Source organism: Plectropomus leopardus, chromosome 3 (assembly GCF_026936395.1).
Source record: "Plectropomus leopardus strain MGB_pleo_1.0 chromosome 3, ASM2693639v1, whole genome shotgun sequence".
Taxonomy (NCBI): Eukaryota; Metazoa; Chordata; class Actinopteri; order Perciformes; family Serranidae; genus Plectropomus; species Plectropomus leopardus.
The window spans coordinates 3,445,148-3,467,533 of NC_142178.1; the positions used below are offsets into that span (position 1 = coordinate 3,445,148).

Below are 22,386 nucleotides of genomic sequence, written 5' to 3' on the forward strand. Positions count from 1 at the left end.
GGACCCTTCATCTCTCCTCCTCCTCCTCATCCTACCCTTCAGTGTCAAGGCTCAGCTGCCTTACAAAGCCTGCGCTTTTATGTCAGCCAGCTTCAAACATCCTTTCTTTCTCTTTGTTTAGTTTCTGTCTTTCTCACCCCCTCTGCCTGTGTCCTATTTGGAACGTCTCTTTACTCTGTCTTCATTTCCTCTCTTCCTCACTCCCTCTGTCATCACACCTTGCTCTTTTTTCTTCACCTGCCTTTGCCTCCCTCTTTCTCATCTCTCCCCCGTCCCGGCCGTCTCTCTAACTCTGCCTCCCCTCCATCACCTTCTCACTCTGGTACACAGCTGTCAGACATAGCAGCGAATTGTTTCGCACTGACCCAATCAGAATTCAGTATGAGGGGGCATCTCTTCAAAGCCATGTGGCGATTGGTAAGCAGCTGCTGTGGAGCAGAGAGAGACGGAGAGACGGACAGACAGACGGGAGGCAACGGGGACTCAACTTCTCACTGTTGACTGATTTCTCTCTGCCTGGAATTCCTGATTAGGCGGGATGCTGTAGGTGTTGTTAAAAGGGCAGAACTCTGAACGTCTGAATTTACGGTGGCAGTGATTAAAGAACTCAACCTGATAAAGTTGACTTCATTGGGCAGTATATGGTGTGAGCCTCCAAACTGAAATATGATATAAAAATGTGCTTTATTACAAACCCCACAGTATCTGTCAACCACCACAATAGTGGAATGTTCCTTTTCACTTCCACTAGTTGAAGAGAGGGCAATATTATTTTTTTTGCAAATAATTCTCTTGGGGAAGGAGCCAGTGGGCTTCAGCAGGCAGGCTGTCGATGTTAACAACGCCAAAAACTGTTTTTGGTTTCTGCTGCTGCTTGGATTTTGGTGTGTTAGGACAAAATATTGTACAATCTCTTAACATGTCATTAACTGTCCCACTGTATAATGTATACATTATTAGCACCACTGCTGCTGCTATTGCTGCTTTCCAGCTAGCAGGGAACGTTCCTACAACATTGGCTAACGTTACCTACAAGTTGTAATCATGTTTTAAAGAAACAATTTAATTTAATGTTCAAAGAACTTTTTAAAGATTAATGACCGTTCCTTTGTTTACTCCCATAAAAGGGCATTGGTCATGTGATTGCAGCCTTTCAAAAGTCATGAGACAAGTACGACATTTGGGGCATTACTTTTCAGAAACGTACAGTTTTTAAGAACAGCCTGCTGTGCGAGTAGCCTTCTGTTACACTTACTATTATTAATATCATTGTCACCAACTTGAGTTCAACATTGGGGGTGGCAAAAACATTCTGGTAAAGTGATGTCATCATGCTCTTACTACATTAGTTTCAGTGTAATGGTGTATTATACCCTAAATATATACATCGCTTTTGATACAAGCAACAACTTACTTTGGTTTATAATTAAATAATTTCATTATTTATGACAGATCCCTGCCTGCACTGTGCTGCGTTGGTATGTAGCCTATCTTAGATTCCAGTAGTTTGATAATGTTCCATAAAGACTGCACTGTTAATACAGGAGCATCTCTCTCTTGAGCGCAGTGGGCTGGAGAGTGTTCGAATCAGAGACCACAATGAAAGTGCCATTTTTTTTTTTTAAGGGAAACGGCTAACAAATATGGGTTCAAGCAGAATTTTTTGTAAGATGAAGATGTATTTTTTTTGTAAGTTATTTCATCCATATGCTTTCAATTCATTTTGACTTTTTGACTTTTCAACACTATGGGACATTTTGGGATCACACTGAAACTGTTGAGCTTTGATGTTAGATACCCTTCCTTCATCAGCAGGATGTGGCTACTTATTCATTTTAAGTCATTTCAAATTACTCAATAGCCTGTGAAGTTTGCAAACATGTAACGTCCTAAATTTTTCCATTGAAAAAAACTATTTTATTCTACTAATATCTTATTTATAGCGACACTGAGCTGACTCGGCATGTTTGTGTACATCTGTGCAGTATTTATTCAGTGTGAGAAATCCTTCAAAAGAAGCACCTGGATCCTAACCGCATCACTGTTATGCCACCGTTTAACCCTCTGGTGTAGAATTGCTTAGATGATATCTTAAAATAAAGAGTGAAAACCTGTTTGGGTTGATCTCAGATCACTTTATGCTTTGGTTCTTGCAAACCTTATATTTCACAGGCCCATCTAAATGAATATTTGGCAGTTTATGACCAAGTTGGATACAGTTTAGTGGAAGCAGCAAGCACAGCCAACCAGCATGACCAACCTTCTTATGCTACAGCTAAACAGTATACTTAAAATATGTTTCTGAAAACACCTGAGGTGAGAAATAGGTGATCCAGTAACAGAATGTTGGTGTCACATTTGATCAGCACTTCCTGCTTTGACAGTTTGTTCGCAGTTCACAAGCAGTGACTGGCATGATTGACAGCTGCGTTGCAGCTCTGATTGGGTGTTTTGGTTTACATGGAGAAAGGCCAGGAGTCAGATTTTTTTTTTTACAGGTTAACTGTCTCATTTAGGCCTAGTCTACACATACATGGATATTTTTAGAAATACATATTTTCCACCTCTGGTAAAAAAAAAAAAAGCCTGTCCACACCAACACAATATAAAAAAAATTTCCATCCACAACAAAATGGAAACGCAGGCTGTCAAGCACATGCCAAAGGAACACGTGGTGATATAATATCTACCGTAAGGCCATGCTGGCCAATCAGAAGCCTGAAGTCATTAACAGAAAACACACAACAACAACAACAACAATAGCGCATCACAGGGAAGACTGAAGTGAAGTTACACACACCCTGCCTGTGTGAGCAGGCACATCTAGAGAATCAGCAGCTCACCAATTTTTTCAGCGTACCACGCACATTTGTCTGCAGAAATAGACAGACAAAAATGTGTTTTGATAATTATATTGAATCTATAACACCTTTTATCACAGCTTCAATGTCTTCATCTGTCAAAATGATGTGAAAATACAAATGCATTTGTTGCACTCAAACTTCCTTGATTCCTTTTCAAAATAAACACACACATGACAACATCTCTGTGGACCCAATCTCATCAGTTGTTCACACAAGGCATTTTATTGTCAAACATATGCAGGAGCTGCACGACCATAAAAGAGTGGAATATGCACTTATAAATGTGGAAATACAGAACTCATAGCAGCAGGGAGCCCTCCAGAAGCGTCACAGCTACAATGCTGAGCGTGAAACACACTGCATGGCGAGGTTGCCGTCACACGCTGCTCAGGCGTGCAGTGAGTTACAGGTGGAGATAATGAGGCACACTCTGAGGTCAAAAACAAGGAGGCAACACAAAAAAAGAGAGTCTAAATATCTCCACCCTGGCCGGAGTTTTCCAAAATGTCCGTTTTCAGTGACTAGAAACTCTGGTTGTGTGTGTATGGAAGGCCAAAATGCACAGAAAAAGCTACATGTTAAAAAATACCCATGTATGTGTGGACTAGCCCTTAGTGCTGCGTGAATGTAGTGACAGTGTCAGCAGATATCAATAATACAGGGTTTTTTTTTAAAAAAAAATATGAGTTACTAACAATAGCTTTATTTAGTAGATTTTGCTGATCTGTTAACATCAGCTGAAAATCTTTTTTTCTGACTGAGATTCCTCAGCTCTGATTCTCGTTAATATCATCAGAAGCATAGCAAGACTGCACATTTTTAACAACTGCAAGACTGTTGTATCAGACTGCATTAGTTGTAGCAAGGTGTACCTTATAAACTGCAAACTGGGTGCAAAAGGAGCATTTTAATGTTGTAGCTTGTGAAGGTGGAGAAGGTGAATTTCCCCACTGCAGGACTAATAAAGGATTATCTTATTTTATCTCAGTCTTGTACTTTATTACCTTAGTAACTGTACTTACATCTACTGCTACTGCTAGTATTACTACTTTAGGTGTGTGTCATAAATATTAGGCAGAAGTGTCAACTCCTATAAAATGTGCTGTAGATGTCATTTTGAATCATGAAGGCACAAGTTCCTAAAAACTCACCCTCTGATCTTGACTTGCGGCCTGTCACCGCAGCGCAGATGTTGCCCATAAATTTAGGTGTTTCTGGGTTGTTTTTTTTTCCTCCAGAAGTCGATGAGCGGTTTGCGTAGGTAGTGAGCATCTCCCGGGGACTGGATCAATGGCAGGTGTCTCTGTCCCTGTCACGCTGCCATGTCCTCATCACTCAGGTCACTGCTAACGTCACACAGCGTAGGTCTGAGACCTGCCACTGCATCTGATACACTCGTCAATTCCCTTTCATCATGGCTGACGTCCCACTCATCCCTTCACTTTGAACTACATGCGGTTTTGTAAGTTTTTCAGAATCTCCTCAACTTTATACCTTCATGAGTTTTTTTTCCGTGTTATGTTGATGTGAATACTGGGAAAGTAAGACCAATGCTGTCATAAAAATGGACTTAAAAAACTGAGGAAAAGGTGCGTTTCTGCGACCAAACCGGCCGCCTGCATTTTCATGAGATTCTGTTTAATCAGCCTGCTCTCAAACGAAGTCATGAAGGAATATTGAGCACAGAAGGAGCTCAGTATGAGTTATTTTACTTCAGCTCATTTGATTAGTTAAAGGTTGGGAAAAAAAGGCTGAACTTTGATGAAATCCGGAAGGTTTTGGGAATCTGTGTGAAATAAAAAGACCTTGAGGCCAAACCACGGCATGAGCGCACATTTTTTAAAGGTTTACATGAACGCACCAATTCAGACACACAAATAGCAGCGAGATGCATCATATTTGCCTTACACAACATTTTATCCAAACCCAAGGTAAAAAGGAGCCTGCATACACTTTGACTATCAAAATGAATCCAGTAGAGATGACACTTTATAGTCTGGCGTGCAGCAGAGGCATTTAATATTATGAATGTTACTTATAGTTTAAAATTGTTATTTTGTTTGTATGAAATGTACAGTATGAGTAAGAAAACAATACTGATGATTTATATTGATGATTGAGCTCTTAGAGGAGGTTTAGAGTTCCAATCACCAGTAATGCAAATTTGTTATTTAACCATTTTATGGGACCCTTTGGAACACAAACACATACATCTTTATTTTAGGTTTTTCAATACTATTACTTTTCAATACTACTTAGAACACTGAAACCACACTCATGTCTGTCTGTTAACCCTTCAAAATCAACATCAGTTTTCTAGTGCTGTGTTCAGACACCTTTCACATATAAATCTTTGAAACCTGAGCAAATTGGTTTGATTTCAATCCTTCATGACTGGGAGCATACATTTTTAAGGTAAAATGTTTTGTTTTATACTTTTCATTCATAAATTGGTGCCTTCGCCAGGGATAAATAAATTATGACCAGAATGCACCATATTGCACCATAAAGATTTTTTTTTTTTAATAGTTGACTATTTTCCTTCAGGGCTCTTCAGCTTTGCCACACACCCTTAACACCACAAAAAGAAATTTAGTTGAAACACAATTTTCTCACTAGCACCCATGAGTATCAAAAGACGGCCTTCAGTGACTTTCCAACCAGCCACAGTTAGCCCAACAACCGACAATCTATATCTATATTCATTTACTGCATTCAATCTCAACAGAAGCAAAACAAAATTTACCAAAACTTTCACATTCATTAGTCCCCTTTTTCAACAATCGCTAACTCAGTCGAAATGAAAATCTTAATTCACAGAGGATAAGATGTGAAATGTACAGTAGTAGCCCTAGCACACCATCACCCAAGTGAAAAAGCTTTAAATAAGGTGCACACAGGCGCTCCATGGTTTGCTTGCAACAGCATCCGACATTAACTGCCCATGCTGTGCAGCTCAGTTGTTCTGTTTCTGTTAGAATCAGAGGTTAATTTGAGCAACAGCACCACCAGTCGCTGTTTGCTCTCAGCATCTCAGGTTTTGTAGCCGTTTCTTCTTGCATAAATTGAATTAAATACCATGCTTGAATATCAAAGTTAGCTTAAAAACACTGTAAAAAGTTTCCTTGTCCATAATGCCCTCTGCACTCACTATAAATGATGTCATTTTTGCTGTAGGACATGTGGCTAGTTTACAATGGAAGTGGATACCCAGAGATGTTCAGAGAAATCCAACCTAAAATATCTTATATAAATAGCTCTGAGAACCACTGATCTCAGACAGAAACAGCAGATTTTGAAGCAGCCCTCAGAGACACAGAGAACACTGTAAATAAGGTTTTGTTGTCTGTCACATATATCCCTAATTTGGAATGATGAAAAAAAGGTTGAAAAATAGCAAAACTTTTCTTTAAAGAAGGTTCAGATGGATTCTGTTCCCATGAGATAGTTTGTAATGTGCATTACACAAAAATGCATGCTGCCAACAAAACATACAGTAATGTAAAGTTGATATTATGAGCTGCCAGCAAAAAACGTAACATTTATATACAGTATCTATAGTTCCTATCTAAAAGATCAATGTATTTGTCTTATAGCTTTAGTCTTCAGATTCTTAAAAATCCTATCTTCTACATAAAGAGATGCAGAGCCTGCCTCGTCTCCTTTACAACAAAAGTACAATATGTGTATCGGTCAGGAAAGGTGAGTGAAAGCTGTTGAGCAAATCACAGGGCATGTTTCTGCAGTTTTCCTTCACCTTTTAGTTGTTACATAAAACTGTGAATCCAGCGACCTCATCTGCATCAGTGAAAACAGCTCTGCCCCTCCACTCTGCTGACACTGTCTGAACAAGATCCTTGGCCTCTCTCTGCACCCCTCAATACATACACACACACACACACACACACACCCAAAGACCATAAAGGGCAGCCTTCGCAGGGCACATCAGGGCCCCCTTCCCTCTCTCACACACAGTGACAGCATCCACCATGATTCATCTCTGGCAGTGTGAAGTGTAAAGGAGATTATTACCAGTGAAGGGCTCAGCCCCCCTGAAGATCTACTGCTCTCCTGTCTGCCCTGCAGAGGAAATGGGAAAATATTGCTAATGTTTACAGCCCTGTGTGTGTGTGTGTGTGTGTGTGTGTCCGTGTGCGTGCATGCATGCGTGTGTATTTGTGTGTGCGTGTGTGTGAGGGGGGGGTTCATGTTATGTGTACTAGTAATGCCTGAAGCCTGACCAGCATGGCTAAGCAGTTCCCAGGCTTGTTTACTGTCTCCAAATGTGCTGACATCAGGGGGTTTTGAGTGCAAATGTTTTTGTATGCATGCGTTTGCTGAAGTGAATGTGTGCTGTGTGTGCGCGTGTGTGTGTGTCTGTGTGTGGCCATGGGTGTGTCATCATGTGTAAATTTAGTTTTGCTCATCAATAAATCCAGCAACCAGCTGGTGTTGCAGCATGTACAGCAGGGATACTCAACCTGCTTTGCTTGGGGGCCACTTTTGCAACATGACAGTAGGCCAGGGGCCAGTCACAGCAGCCCCATACATGTTCCTAGGATTTTAGGACATCTCTAGGATTTTATGATGTTTCTAGGATTTTACAACATTTCTCAGATTTTAGTGCGCTTTGATGATTTTTGAACATTTCTTGGATTTCACGACATTTCTAGATTTATACGATGTTTCCAGGATTTCAGGATGTTGCTAAGATTTAAAGACATTAGGGACTTAGCTAGGACCTTCATCGGTGTGGTGCAGGGGATTCCTCACTGGCACTTTTTTTTTTAATAGCTCTTCTTTGATGCTGTTTTATGCACTCCAGCACCTTTTGTAGAGTAAAAGTACAAAAACAATTCTCATTTTGATTCAATTCATTTTAATTGTGAAGAGAAAATGGTTGGGGGGTCAGCGGGCACCCTATGGGGGGCCCCAGATTTGGTCCACAGGCCATAAGTTGGGTATCAGTATGTTTACAGTGTTTCTCTTTTCTTCTTTCTCTGTTCGTTGGCTTCACATTTGATATTCAGACTAAAACAGAGCTGAGGCCCATTTAAAATGACCAAACAAATAGTTTCATTATGACAAAATCATCATGCTGCTCTGATCACTAACTGTGCTCAGTGAGAGGAAGCTGACTAATATGCTAATCTAAATAAAAGCCTATTTGCACATATCATGTAAATGATACAGAGGGTCACTCTCATTATTTCTTAATGAGTTGTAGAATAAGGGCCTCTATATCAAGACTGCACTCAGTTCACCAATTAGCATAAAGATTTAGCAAAAGTACCCAGAACAAGTTGCTATAATTGTGGTTAGAGCATGCAGGTGGTGCAAGGAGGAATGTGCAGAGGCCCAGTTTTTCTCATTTGTCCTCTTTCTTCTGGCTTTATGCCACAACAGGATTTGCATTAATTGCCAAAGATTAAATTTGTTAGATTGCTCTTGCAGTGAAAATTTATTGAGTATGGAATTTAATATAGCTTCCCCTTATTATTAGCATCTTAATGAGATTTGATTATCACTGTGAAATTTGAAAGGAATGTCAATTAATACATTGTTAACAAAATGACCATAAATTAAAAGGTAAAATTTTTTTTAAAAAAGACTGCTTCCCCTTTTCCACCAACATTATTGTGTGTACACAGATTTTTGAACACTGGGTAAAGCCACTAAAAATAGGCTTTAGACTCCTTTCCCAAACGCTGAAGCATACAAGCATGGTTTACTGTTTTTGTTTTTGTTTCTTTCTTTGATTTGCTAGTGTGTCATGATTGACATCACAGACAGTTCAGAAAACAGGTTAGTAAACACTAGAAAGCAGCATGGAGGCCTGTGAAAATGTTACAATGTTTTGTTTTTTTTTTCTTGCATATTCAGCTGAGCAGACAAAGTGGGAACAATGTGTGAGCTCTACTTGGGTGGAGACAGACAGTATGTTGTATTGGCGTGTCATTGCATCTTGCTGGCAAATGTTGTCTGACAGACAGACTGCGGTAGGCCCATGAAAGCAGAGCTGTCCTTTGCTGTCGAGTGCACAGACAGTCGGGTCAAACAGGTTAGCAGAGATGATGGTTCACCTGGCTACTGAAGGCCAAAGGTCAACCATTTCATTGCTTTTTCTGTTTCAACAACAAACTGCTTAAGTTTTGTTATAAAATCCCATATATTTTAATACAGTATATTAAAGGCTAATAAAACATTAAATCTGTAAAGATGAACAGAACACAAGCACCAGAAATATAGAAAATATATATAAAAGATCAGCAATGCTTACAGTGAACAATAAACTGAATGTACAGGTCGAGTTTACTGAATATGAACACAACTTTAGCATAAGACTAAATAAAACACGTACTATACAAAGGCTACAAACTAGCCTATTAGTCAGAATCTTCAATTACAGGGGAGAAGATCAAAGTCTTCATAAACAGGATTTAAAATGATGCTCTAAAATCATTTGAGGCTTTAAAATTGCTTTCTTGATGAAACTGTGAGACATATCAGGAGGTTTAACAATACTGGTGCAACTTGCTCTATGTGAAATCAGGTTTGGAGAAAGCTTTGCAAAGATAAAGCAGATTGGTGCCTTGAGACCCAAGAGATTTGCTGGGTTTATAAAGAGACAAGCGAAGATAAATAGAGATAAGAGAGACTTTGTCGTCATCCATCTATATACAGTGCAGCACAGCACATAGAGGAACAAAACTGTGGACAAACAAGGACGTGACTGATTTGTTGTGTGGTCCAGAACATTGAGAGCTTTGGACAGAAGAAGGACAATCTCAAGTTGGACTGGCAATGAAAGTAACAAGTAGCCTAAAACTGTTTCTAAAGATAATTCTGAATGAACCTCGAACCATGAGTAGTTTTAGTAGGAAAATTGTTGAAGAGGGAAATGCAGTAATTCTGCCTGTTCATATCAGGCACTGTGAGTTTCCACTGTCAGATTGTCAGCATAGGGAGTGTTTCTTACTAGAAATGCTATTAATGTGGTCCCGAAAGTTCAAAGTTCAGTGACCCCTAAATTTTTAATTTACATTTTAAATGACTGAGTTTGATGTCTTTGCAACCACAACCAGAGGTATACGAGCAGTTTATCAGAGTCTATGGGATTCTTACTTAGATCTTAAAATTAAAATATTTTTTGGGAGTGTAATCCCTGTTTCCTAGGAAACACACAGAGTCTGACTAATAACTGGAAAACAAGTTTTCAGGACTGTTTTACTTAAATACATGATTTAGAAAATATTCTGTGTTGTATATCTCTATTCAATGATTTTCTGGTGATTTTATTCATTTATTAGGCACAGACCATTTAGAAACTGTGCTGTTGCTCAAGTGACTATACCATAGCAAAACTACAGATTAAAGATCATCAAATTTAGAGCCATTTATGCATTAAAGGGAGCTCTGACAGAACAGCTTTGCCCAGTTTTTTTTATTTTTTTTTATTATTACTTGTTTACTTTGAGATTGTATTTTTATTTTATTATCCATCTTCACTTTTGCACACTTATTTGCACATTTTATTCTTTTTTATTGCTCTTTTTAATAATTTAATCATTCATGCTTTTTGTTTATTTGTTTGTTTTCTGTACATACTGTACATATCTTTATTATTATTGTTGTTATTTTATTTTCTTCTATTTTTGCTGCTGTAACAAAACAATTTCCCTCACAGGATTAATAAAGTATTTCTGTTCTATTCTATTCTATTCTACTCTATTACTTCAGAGGCTATCTATAGCTCAGTAATTTGCTTCTCAGTCATCTTTACTAACTTCATTCTAGGAGCAAGCTAGTAAATTAGAGGAACTAGAACAGTTCTACTCAACTCAAAATGACAGGAGGCCAGGGGCCAGTAATGGTGAATAGAACATTTATTGGATTTTAGGATGTTTCTAGAATTTTAGGACATTACTTGGATTTTATAACATTTCTACAATTGTAGCATGTTTCAAGGGTTTTAGGATGTCTCTATGATTTCAGGACATTTCTCAGATTTTAGGAAATTTCTCAGATTTTAGGATTTTTCTCAGATTTTAGGGCATCACTTAGATTTTAGGATATCTCTAGGATTTCATGACATTTCTAGGATTTAAATGGCTTTTTTTTCTTTTCTTTTTTTTTACAATTTTTGGACATTTCTACAATTTTCGAAGGTTTCTAGTTTTAGGACATGTCTACGTTTTAGAACATTAGGGGCTTAGCTCGACCTCTGTTGAGGGGTACAGGGTTTCTCCTTTTTTTAAATAAACATGCTCTGTTTTGATGTTGTTTTATGCACTCAGGCAGGCACCCAGCACCCTAATGGGGGTCAGATTTGGCCCACAGGCCTTACGTTGAGTATCACTGAACTAGAGGAAGAATGGTGTCATGTTGCTTGTATCTAAACTAGAGTTCTGTGAGAAGTTACAAAGCATTGATTTTCCACTGGCTTCAGCCCTTTATTAGGAGTTACTTACATTTGTGTGTGTGTTTGCAAATACATAATCCTTTAAAATATTTATATAACTTAAATAAAATAAATAAATTAAAACGCTCCCTGTTTATAATTAAAGTTGCATCCCTGTAATACCCCCCTTATGCATCATCGTGTCTTATATCTAATTTGAAAAGATGCCTAATAGCCTATTAGAGAAACACTCCCCAGCTCTAATTGCTTGAGTTATAAGCCATCAAAGCCCCAGTGTACACTTTAAAAAGGTGTTGGTTCCAAAACTCCATGTTTCTCTTTGATAAACAAGAGGCTTTTAATAGCAACATATGCAATATCAAAATGTGTCGCCGTAAGCATATGTGTAAAGGCCACACTCGACAGCATGGGACATTTTTAATGTAAGTAGCATCTATTTTAAGAAATATCAAATGTGAGTTGGAAGCAAATAAAGACATTTGAATGGATTACTTTCATTTTTTTAAGTCAATCTGTCATTATCTTTTACATGTAAAAGCAATGACTAATGACTTTACATCAGTGACAACATATTGAGTTCAAAAGCATAACATGCAATGTGTTTTGCTCTATGAAATGAACAGATCTCTAAAAAGACGTCCTTTCTCTGTGATCTACATTCATTGTCAGTTTCATATTTCACAGAGGAAGAGCAGCAAATGATGCCATCTCCTTTATTTTCCTCTTTGTTCTTCCATCTCCTGAATCTGTCAGATCGGATGCAGATCAGCCGCAGTGTCTTTATTCTGTGACAACAGGAAGTGTATGGGGAAACCGCTACAAAACAGTGATTCACCTCATTACTTATTAATCAGCTCTGAGAAAAGTTAAACTGTGTGTTGTTGAGAGATCTATGCCTTTTGCTCAATTGTTGAGAAAACATTTGAGGTGACATTGACATCTTGGGCCTTACAGGGGAAGTTTATTTGTATAACACAATTCATACACATTGGCAATTCAAAGTGCTTCACAAGTAAAAGATTTAAAAAATCAAAGATAAAAGAATTATAGAAAAAAACAAATGGAGAATAAAACAGTTGGAGGAACACATGAAAATAAATGATTTAACATGAATAACAGAAAAAACGAGTGCATTCATTTAGTTCACAACATATCTCAGGCCTATCTGAGAGGTATTTTGGTCTAACACAACTTGGGTCTTATGTAGTTTTGGTTTTTATTTTTACCTCTTATAATATCACTTTATTTACATATGTAGAAATGGAGACAATTGAGAGCCCAAGCCTGGCCATTATCCTACTTGTGTGCATCCAAACCTTTGAGGGTGAGAGAGATGCTGTTTCTCAAAGTCAGGATGCGGCCTTGGTTGGAGGAATCCTTCCTTTAGCAAGGTACACAATGTACAATTTTATTTTTGAGTCGCATGACATATCTTAGAGTCAGACCCAAATTTAAGTTTCATCGGCCGTCGTTGGCCGTGCAGTGTGAAGGGGGGAGCGAGGACCTATCATCTGCTCCTGATCTGCTGTCGGACAACAAATTAATTTCTGATGTCAGAAATTTTGGTCAGCCACCACAGACTCTTACACAGTCCAAGCAGAGCCACGAGTCGATTCTCCAATGTCAATGCCGTCAAACAGAGCATCTGAAAACACCATGGCAACACGACGCTGGACATCCCCTGAATAATAATGTTAGCAACAAGTAGTCATAACGGAAGTGCAGTTTATGGCTGGCAGCAACTGCACAACAAGGAGCCCTGGCATAGCTAACATTAGCTATCAAGTGCATTACAGTAAAAGTGACTAGTTTACATCCAGTTCTCTCTGCATATTGGACAGGCCATACTGTCCACATCTTTCAAGACATCATCACACACAGAATTGCACAGATTATCAAGGCAGCACACTTCTGCCTTGGTAGCATTGTTGCTAATACCTGCCTTGGAGCTTTCAAATTAATCTTAATTGACAATTGTCAATAGACAGGACAGTTCACAGGGGCCGAAGGGATGTATAGTGTGAGCTCTCAGGTCGTGGCTTGATGATCAGACTGCACAGTGTGAGCACATTAATTGTAAAATTTGGCTTTACATCACAGACAATTTACTTACACAGTATGAGATGGAATTAGCATCAACATTTCTAAAATTGTACAGTGTATGCCCAGCTCTAGTCAGGTCCTTCAGAGGACAGGCAAGACTCCTTGCCGCTGTGATACTGTCAGATTGTGGGTACTGTTTGGATTCACAGATGCATCCTTGAAAATTCTTAGAAGGAAGGACTCTGTCCTTGGTTGGATTTGGAGGATCCTTGACACCAGAACAGTCCTTTAGTGGGATGCAGTGACGTAGCATCCTTGAAATTTGGCCGTTATAGGATCCTTTCTTAACTTTGAAAGACACCGAGACTGTCTCATAATGAACAATCAGTGTGTGATCCCAGAGACACTAAAGCTATCTGCTGTCTCTAACCAGGCTTTGATGCTTTGATGCTTTAGGCATCTGATCATCTCATGTTGTTGACTCTACCTTCCCCAAAGGTTCTCAGTTGTCTCCATGTCAGCTGTTTACCTTCCACCACAAAGACATACTGAGGCAGCATAGACGGAGCTGCATGGCTGGGTCGGACTGGGAACAAAATTCTGCCCTTGCAGTTTTAATCTCAACCAGTTCCATTGTTATCTGCCACCAACAAGAACACTCAAAGCCACTAGTTCAATAACTACAAACAAATTCACCCGTTTCTCATCAAAACAGGTAACAATGCAGGTCAATTAACGCAAAAAACAGTATATCAACTAAGACTTGCATATACCTGCATCTTCAGAGGATTTACAGTACAGGACAAACAAATTCAACACCAAAAATTTGGTAATGGCAGTTTTCATCTGGACTGGCCCCACTGCTGCTACCTTATGCAACAGGAGTACTCACAGCCAATGGTGCAGTGACTAAAGAATAATGTATTTCAAAATGGACCCCTGTATTTTCATTCCACTTACTCTGGTCTTTCTGTCTTGCTTTCATTTATTTTACACTTTACCTCTCCTGCTTGACCTCTGACATCACCCCTAATCAAATGGCTGTTCTAACATCAAGTGGGCTGCAGCCAGTGAGTCTTTCTTTCTTTTTCCTGACATTGCTTGGCATTTACCAGAAATGCTCAGTGGCCACTCTGGTTCCTGCTGAGTGGTGTCCTGGGGATTTTGACAAAGCAAACCTTACAAATGTTCTGCCAAAATTTGCTGTTGACAGTACTGTAAAAGAGACTGTGGTGTCAAGAGAGGCCAGGTGTTGGACTGCCCTGTCAGAGTATATGTTCCAGTCCAAATCTGACAACATCAGTGAGTTGTCAGAAGTAGTGACAAGCTTCATAGCATTGCCGGTCAAAAATATTATCTCTACGGTGGTCATGCAGTCATACCTGTTCCAGGAATCAAGGTTATGGATCCCTCCGTGCTGCTTTGGGTGGCCGCACTGCTGCTTGCAGTTCAGGACTTGCTGTCAGATGTGTGAATGAATACAAGGTGCTGTCCTATGGGCTGAGAGGTAAAAGTTTATAAGCATACTCTTTTCCATTTATTATTATAGTCGCATACTAACTTTATATCACATCCTCTGGAGTATGCCACCCGCTGCATTTAACTGCACATACTGAGAAATGTGATAAATTAATCATTGAATCTTGAATCTTATTCAGATGTGTTGTAAATAAGCCAGCAGTTTAACCTTATTATTTTATCGATTATGACTTTATTTGGAGGAAGAACTGAAAGTAAATGCACTGAAGTGTTGGTATGTGCCCTTCATTCTAAATTAAAACTTTTCATGTGCATCCATGGCCACTTTGGTTGGTCAAAGTTCAAATACCAAGTGTCAACATGTTCTCATCCCAAATTATCGCTTTGCCATTGAACTTTCATGTCTACGTATTACACGCTAGATAACCTCCTGCATCTGCTGTTGATGTTCTGGGATGCCACAGCAAGTGTCGGGGTGTACATTAAGAAAAAAAGCATCATGGTTTGGCTCAACATTCATACAGGAGGCAAACAGCAGGTTCCTGGGTGAAAGTCTTGGGTTTGTTGGACCCATCCACCAACCCTCCAACACTCCCTAAAGGGACTTTCCTGTTCCTTACATTATGTTGTTACAGGCAGGGTTTCCAACTAATGCCATCCGCTGGCATATCATACTGCCACAACAGGTGTTCTCCAACAGCTTTATGAATTAACACCGCCTGTCTGCATATTAGCAGCATATCATAACACTAGGACAGCATGCACAAAACTTGGACGCCCTAAATCAATGACAAAGCAGTGGCATTTGATGAATGAGAACTGGCTGGTATTAATTTTGCCCTTCACCTTTTTTCTCTTGCAAATACATGGGAGTTTGTTTAAAACCTATCTGATGGTCTCACTGCTGGCGTTTCTTGCACCATCTGACTCAAATTTCAGCAATTATCCTGTGAGAACAATGTCATTATTACTAATGGGGATGATGGCTGAAAGCTGCAAAAGACCCAGGTTACAATAAACTGTAATAATCCTTTAATCCTGCCATTGGTAATGCCCAGATATACCTAATGATCTGCATGGTCATACAAGGGAAGACAAAACAGCACTAATTATAGTAACCTTATACCTTTTTTGTGCAATACTACTACTTTTTACAAACCCTCAGTTTCACAGAAAAGAGGTGAAACAAGCTACTTTGTGTTGTGCTGCTCTATTAGGACAGACTCAGGGGTGCTGTGTGTTTTATTCACCTGCAGTGATGATTTTGCAGAAAAAATGTGGCCACTTGAGTCATCAAACACATGCATACACCCACATGCACAGAACTAATAATACCGCTTCATAATCATCCACCATGACATAGTGTGTCCATATCTAATAACTAATATTAGACATGTACGCCCTCCGGCTGCTGCGGACGCTGCGGGGGCCTCATATTCTTTCCTCGAACACTGACCCTAAGTCAGCCTTATGTAATGTCTGCTCTCTTGCCATTACAACTCTATTATGCTGTCCTGTTATTGCCCATTCAGCACCTTGACTAACGCTGTGGCCGCCTGTACCGTGATAACAGCTCGCTGTCTCATTCTCCGCCCAGCTCTCTCTTTTCTGCTATTTATCCATCTTTCTTTCTCAATTCCTGATTTTTGTTTCTTTTAGCTGCTCTGTCGCTCAGTGTCGCTCTCTTCCAGTTTATTTGCTGATGGCGATTGCCTTTGTAATGCACAGACAATGTCCTGGGTGGCTATTCAGTGCAAATTGCTTTGTGTTGTGTTGCTGTAGGGTCCAAACTAACTGGACCGGGGAGGCAGGCTTAGGTCTCCACAGTTTGAGGGGAAATAATGGCGGAGGCTGCTAATGGGCCTCACTGTTGGGCTCCAGTTTTTGCTGTTACAGCACAGAAATAGCATGGCATGATAGCATGATGTGTTCAGTACTGTGTTAATAAAGCCCCTTGGAGTAAATTCACCTCTAAGCTAAAATTAATCTCCTATACCATCAGATCTGGATACTTTCCTATTAAGGGATCAGGACCTGTATTCATGAAGCATCTCAGGGTAGGAAAAAACTCCCAACTGGCCAAAAATATTCAGCATGATGCATGTTTGGTCCTATCTTTTGGACCAGGAGTGAAAGCATTTTATCAGCTTTCTTCCCTGCTGAAAAAAAAACAGCTAAAGACCAGCAGCAGGTTTTAGCTGGTTGAAGACGGTCTTAGATGGTCCTGACCCAGTTTTTGCTGGTCTTTGATGGTTTAGTTGGGTGGGCCACCAGCCAGACATGCTAGTGTGACCAGCCTATCAAGCTGTACACATTTATCTTTATGCATATCGCATGACAGTAGACTGAATTGATTTATGCCTTTTGCATTTAAGACTTCCCCGTCACGATTTCTCTATACTCTAGGACATTGAATTGGTTTCAGATTTACAGGAACTTCAATAAATAAACCAGCCAGAGTGACCATCACAAGCTGATATGACCAGTTAAACTATCAAAAATTATGTAAAAACATACCTGAGGCTGATCTAATAAGCCCCTTTTTTTTCAGCAGGGCTACCTTATGACAGGCTGTTATCATGCACTGTTCCTATCTATACGCACGAAAAGTAATACAATAGAGTTTGTTTATCTACGTAATCAAGAGGGTATATGAATGATCATGTAACTAATGAAATGGAGTGAGGAGAAAAGTAGTATGAAAAGCCAAAGTCCACATAATGAGGTAGGTTGCGGTGGTGGATAAGTCCAACAAACACACACGTTTTCCCAAGGACAGGGGTCGGCAACCTTTACCACTCAAAGAGCCATTTGGACCCAATTCCCACAGAAAAGAACACACCGGGAGCCACAAAACCCTTTTGACATTTAAGATGATATAACACTGCATATAACGTTTTGGGGGGTTTTTTGCCTTTATGCTATGTATAATCAAACTACAAAGTGTTGCATTTGTGAAATCAATGAACTCCTGCAAATTGGTTAATGTGATTTCTCCTCATGAACCTCAGCGCACAGCGTCTACACATCAGGGCTGTATGACGTCACCTTCATCTTTACAGAGGATCGGAAGCTGTCGCCTGTGAGGCGTGCGCGATGCTTGTTTTTAATAAAGTTCATGTTGGAGAACACCTGCTCACATACATATGTGGATCCAGAGATCGACAGGACTCCAAGCGCATACTTTTTCATGTTCACATAAATGTCGGGGATAGCATTCCATGTTTCGAACACAAGTTTGTCCGGTTTGGGGAGATTTTCAGTATCACTCCAATTGTGATTCTGAGCAAGAACGGCCTTCTGACAGGCAAAACCTTCAAGGTCTGCTGTCAAGTGTTTTAACCTGGACACCCATACGTCTTTATCGGCTATGTCGGCCATTTCTATCTCAAGATCAGGTTGACTCACACCTGCCAAAGCAGTGGTATTCGTTAGGGATGGATCAATGCTTAAGGGAGTGAGCGTTTTTTTCCTCTCTAAACTCACAGAATCGTTTCTCAAACAATGTTTGCATTGTGATGATTGCAGAATGTAAATACTCCGAATTTATCATCTGAAATCTTAATAAAAGATTCTTTTATATATTCTCCATCTGTGAGCGGCCACAAAACTAGCATATGTATTTGAATTTGCAGACTTCATCCACTTCTTGAAATGATTTTTGCTCAGATCAACCTTCCGCATCAGTTCCGAAACTTCCGAAACAGATTTTTTCCTCTTATCTCCATCCGGATATTTTTGAGCAAAGGATGCGTGTTTATTCTGGAAATGTCTTGTGACATTTGACAGTGGACATCTTGTTGTTTGCTAGTTTCTTATTACATATTAAGCATACTGGTAAACCAATCTCGTCAGCAGTGAAAGCAAATGAACCTGCCCACGTAGCATTAAACATTCTGTTTTCTTCAGACACTTTTCTTAGAATTCTCCATAGTTGGCCTACTTGGGGTCGAAATGTTCAAGAAATCGCGCACTGGCGGGTGCCGCACATTGGTGGTTGTGACACATATTAAGAGCGACAAAAAACTTTAACACGTTTTATGTAGATGTTACAAGATCACCATAATCTTCAAATTTAGAATTACGTTTTAAAAACTAACAAATTAAAACTAACGAATTAAAAAATATGCGGCTCCGTAGCCACGGGTTGCCGACCCCTGCCCTAGGAGATGTGTGAGAAATCGATTGAGCTTTGAGTTTTATTATTTTTTATTGAAGGTGCGCCACCCGACCGTGTTTCTTTTCCTAAACCTAACCTAAGCTACATAACTTTATTTTAAGTCTGAAACATGACGATGCCCAAAGTTTTCCTAAACCTAATCTACATTATTTCAATTACCTGGACCTAACCTACATACCTTCATGTTAAGTGCATAATGTGACGATGCCCAATCAGATTTTTTCTCAAACCTAACCTATGCACTTTTACTTTCCTAAACCTAGCCTTTGAAGAGTAACAATGAGTACATAATATGACAACGCCATATAACACCATGTTTCTTTTCCCAAACGTAATGTACATAACTTGTAAACCGAACGAAACTTAATTTTCCCAAAACTAACTTACGTAACTTTATGTTAAGTACATAACGTCATGATGCTCAACCATTTCTTTTCCTAAACCTAATCAATGGAACTTTATTTTCCCAAAACCTAACTTATGTGGCTTTTCGTTAACCTATGTAGACCTAAACTTTGTGAATTTACATGAAGTACACAATGTGTTGACGTCCAATCATGGTTCTTTTACTAGACTTAATCTGTATTACTTGAATGTTGTGTGTGCATTTTTGTAAGATATCATGTGAACCACTGTATGAGGATAATTTGCTCAGGAAATCCTATCTCTGCTTATATGTCAGGACATGATGATTTGGGAACACTTGATGATGAGAAGCTTATTGAAAAATAGTTTTGACAGAGACCAAATAATATTTGAGACTGACCTTGTGCGAGACATAGAACGCACTTGCTGTCCTTGCAAAAACCGATCTCACAGTGTTGCACTTTATTGTAACAGCGATGATTCTGTTGTTAATCAAACTTTACATAAAGATAATGTGCACGGCGAGGGTCCTCGGTGACAGCAGACTATCACAGCCCCCTGGCAGGATGTCAGCTGCATAATGAAGGATGTCTCAACTTAATTACAACGGGTAAAATATTTTTATAGGCTCTTATATCCTGCAATTTTTTAATTAGGCTATTTTGAATAATAGCTGGGTTGTAATATTTGAGAGAAGAGGATGCATTGTAATAATATATGCTCATATTGTTATGGTGAATCTCCCAAGACTGTGTGACATGTTAGAAATAGCTCATTTTCCTCTCATGTGGTGCACCCAAGTCAACTAATGGTGCAGCTGAAGGAGGAATTGGACAGTGAAAGAAGGTTTGCAATATTTGCAAGATGCGGCACTGTTATAGGAACTGTAACATGTGGTGGTTGAATGGGAGAGCGAGGCTGGATTTTGTGCATCTGAGTTTTTAGCAATTTGAGCTCAGAGCAACTGCTGAATAACTGAGATGTAGATAGTAATGTATTCTTTTTCGTCTCTTCTTTTTTTTCAGGTTGCAAATGCAGCAAACAATCTCAGGAACTCTGCAGACCAGCGGCTGCAGAAGGCCACTTTGAAGTCCATCATCTGTGTGTGTGTGTGTGTGTGTGTGTGTGTGTGTGTGTGTGTTTGTTGTTTTTCACACACACACACGCACATACACACACACACAAACACAAAGAGAGGAGAGAGCATGAGTGCTTGTTGTAACTTTCATGTGCTTTTAAAAGTGCAGCTGTTTTAGTCTGGGCCAAGACGCCGCCAGATTAACTGTATCTTTTTATGCACTCGGCCCATATTTAAACTGGATATGGGTCAGAGTGGCTCTTTTTATACACTGTTCTCCTTACATTTTTGGGTCACTCAGCTTTTCAAACAGGGAGCCTTGTAAATAAATCATAAACGTCCCTGGTCTGCTTTAAAGTGTTGGTCATCAGTTGATATATTGGTTGTGTGAATTGTGTTTCATGTTCAATTATACAGTGAGCTAGACGAGAACAGTAAACAACATGCAACACACACTGCCACTGGCCATGTTGTGCATAATGTGTCGTCACTGAGTGTCTCTCTTTACATGAGTCAGACTTGGCAGGGGCACCGCTGTGCCAGGCCGGTCCCAGCAAGGCGAGCGGAAAGAAGGGCAGGGAGGAAGGGGGCTGACTCTGCAGGGATGGTGGCTAGGAATAGAAGTGGTCAGATGGGGCTGTATTGATCAGCAGGAGGGGTCAGAGGATCAGCTGGCGGAGGGCACGGACTGATCCCACGTCAGAGGGATGACAAAGCGCAGGACACTGGGAAAATACTGTAGATACAGTACAGCACGGACAGATTGTGGCATTTAAAGGAGGGCAAATTGTTTCATGCTGCTTACGTCACATAAAGGCTTATTTATAATTCTTTCATGTATAAAAATAGCATCATGTTTTCATCCACAGTTGTCACATGTTGCCACTTTGCAGTGGACTTCTTCGTTTACGTATAACCTTCCAGGTATCCTTTCACATCTGCTGTTTATGTTCCAGGATGCTGTTACCATGATGTCAACAAATGTACATGGTGGGATGACGGGGAACATGGTTACGTTTAGACAACACAAGCACCTGGCAACCAAGGCTGGGATGTCAATGAACGCACATGCTAGCACAGATAGTTAGAGTTAGGGGAAGGAGGCACACGATAAAGTAGAGAAAAAAATCATCCCATTCAGACGGGAACGATACCAGACTCCCCTATAAAAGTCTGAGGTTTGCTGGACCCACTGGGCCCAGAAAGACTTTTTCCTATAGACTTACATTTGGAAAGAGACATCTGTAAATCAGTGGATGATGGGGTTTTTGTTGGTTTTTTTTTTAGCATCACAACCCCACAAAATGACTCATTTCACCACCAGGAGTTAATTCCTTTGGTCGGATAACATTTATAAAGTCTAAAAAAGCTGCAAAATTTAATTATTTGATAACAAATCAAGCTAGCAAAGCGCTAAACGAGAAGTCAACCTCTCTGCTAGCGGAAGTTGGCCACTTAGTCGCCCTTGGCTGTGCTCGACAGCTGCAAGTCTCTAGTGCGCCTGCTCCATAGGACCAGCAATGTGGAAGCAGTGCTGATCATCCAGGTAGTTTTCTACTGCGGAAATATTTATTTTATTTTAATTTTTTTGCCTACTCAATTGAGCAACTTCCATAGGAATGAGTGGGGCCCCACTGGTAATATATCCATGGCTTTGAAGCCAATTTTCGTAATGGCCAAACAGTGGTATTACAACCTGCAGCTCAAATAGACTTTCCCATAGACTTACATGGCTAAAGAGACATCTGTAAATCTGTGGATACATTTTTTTGAACATTACAACCCCTGTAAAATGACTAATTTCATCACCATGATGTGATCCATTCCATCCAATAACATTTAGAAAGTTGAGAAGAGCTCTAGATTGAATCACTTTATCCTTACTGAAGTTTACAGAGCAATGAATAGGCAGTGTTGGGCAGTAGCGACATTACTAACATTACTTTATTTCACA

The 22,386-nt window shown here is 39.7% G+C and overlaps 1 protein-coding gene across 2 annotated transcripts in view; it reads left to right on the top strand.

Moving 5' to 3' along the window:
• The window catches only part of LOC121942501 (endonuclease V-like), a 145,197-nt gene that overhangs the window by 94,405 nt on the left and 28,406 nt on the right, over window positions 1-22,386 (top strand). The window contains exon 9 of one of the 2 annotated variants that reach the window (XM_042485721.2): window positions 20,380-20,885. The exons of the other annotated variant lie outside the window; for it this stretch is intronic. The gene's annotated coding sequence lies outside the window, so the exon portion shown is untranslated. Of the gene's footprint in view, window positions 1-20,379; window positions 20,886-22,386 lie in introns of those variants that run through there. 2 annotated transcript variants of the gene reach the window in all.